The sequence below is a fragment of the Anomaloglossus baeobatrachus genome, unplaced genomic scaffold, assembly GCF_048569485.1.
Source record: "Anomaloglossus baeobatrachus isolate aAnoBae1 unplaced genomic scaffold, aAnoBae1.hap1 Scaffold_66, whole genome shotgun sequence".
Classification (NCBI taxonomy): domain Eukaryota; kingdom Metazoa; phylum Chordata; class Amphibia; order Anura; family Aromobatidae; genus Anomaloglossus; species Anomaloglossus baeobatrachus.
In genome coordinates, this window is record NW_027445030.1 from 710,954 (window position 1) to 712,414 (window position 1,461).

Consider the following 1,461-nt stretch of genomic DNA (forward strand, 5'->3'; position numbering starts at 1 on the left):
CCCGTGATCCCAACGTATTGTTACACCTCTCTATAAATCACTTGTAAGGCTACATCTGGAATATGGGAACCAGTTTTGGGCTCCACATTTTAAAAAGGACATTCAGAAGTTAGAGTCAGTTCAAAGGTGGGCAACTAGACTACTACAAGGAATGGAAGGCCTCCCATATGATGACAAGTTGAAAAAGTTATTAAGTGATTATTGGCTGCAATGGGGCTTTCTGGCTGGTGCCAGCCTCTCTTCTTAGCACACAGGAACCACAATCCCTACACCATGCTTCAATGGATTCTCTCATCCCAGCCCAGTAAAACTACATATTTTACACAGTCATAAGCAGCCAAAAGGGATCTATTCTATTCAATTGCAAATGATCTAGATAAGACTGAGAATAAGATACTGCACGGGACATAGCAGAGTTGGTCAAGTTGAGTGGAGATGAGTTTGCTATTTGGCACAGCTTTTTGCATCAATAAAGCAAGTAAAAGGTGTGAAAGATAAAAAAAAGGGTGAAAGTGTGAAAAGTGAATTGGCCAAATTGAGGTGCATATAAAGTTTTTGCTTTCTTTCAATTCACTAATGGGGCTCATTTGAATCAGGTGAATTGAGTTCTGCTTTTGGAAACTGGGTTAAGAAGGGGTGCACCGGTCCTGGAGGTACTGCAATACCAGGTCAATGCGTGGAGTGGACAGAGCAAGATTTTTTCCATCTCCTTGTTCTAAAAATCCATTTAATATATGGTCCCCAGAGAGGGGACGTATCAGATATTAAACTGATAAGAACAGATTTAATTTTTTTTTTTTTCTGTTTATCAGTAGGACTTCAAAATAACAAAGGTGATCGCCTCCCGTTGCCTGGGAACCGTCCAGGCACAAGAGGGCTATGTGTCACCAGAAGGCGCACACACTTCTTCAAGGCCGGCAGACGTGCAATCCCAGGCACCTTCCAGTACCGACCAAGGTAGCGTCCTCCGAAACTACACTTGATCTTAGCCAAAAGGCCGAGAAGCTATAACCCGAATTGGTTACGGCCTTGAGTGGCACCCTGGCCTATACCGGACACATCTTAGGGAGAGGGAGACAAACCCACGCCTACAGAAGACATTTTGTCACCCAAGCCAACCCTTGAAAAGGCTGTTTTGCAGAGCAAAAACAAGAAGAATGGTGCTTTTTGCAGCCGCCGCCCACTGCAATGAATCTGAATAACTCCTCCTTTTGGACACAAGCACCTCCCCTCCCCCTTGCAGTCTTTCCAATTCATGATACAAAAAGACGGACGGACAGGACAGGACAGGACAGGCTGCCTGACTTTCCGTCACTGCCACCCTTTGCCATCCTTGTCCGTAGAAAGCCCTTTCATCATCCCCAAACCCTAATCTTTTCCCTTCCCTTCCCAGATGCGTCTCACTCCCTTTCATTAGGAAGTGAGCGCAGCCTTTTCTCCGTTCTGCACATGCGCGACGTT

At 45.4% G+C, this 1,461-nt stretch overlaps 1 pseudogene; it reads right to left on the reverse strand.

Moving 5' to 3' along the window:
• Positions 1-631: 631 nt before the first annotated feature.
• Positions 632-838, reverse strand: LOC142286496 (U2 spliceosomal RNA; annotated as a pseudogene).
• Positions 839-1,461: the final 623 nt, after the last annotated feature.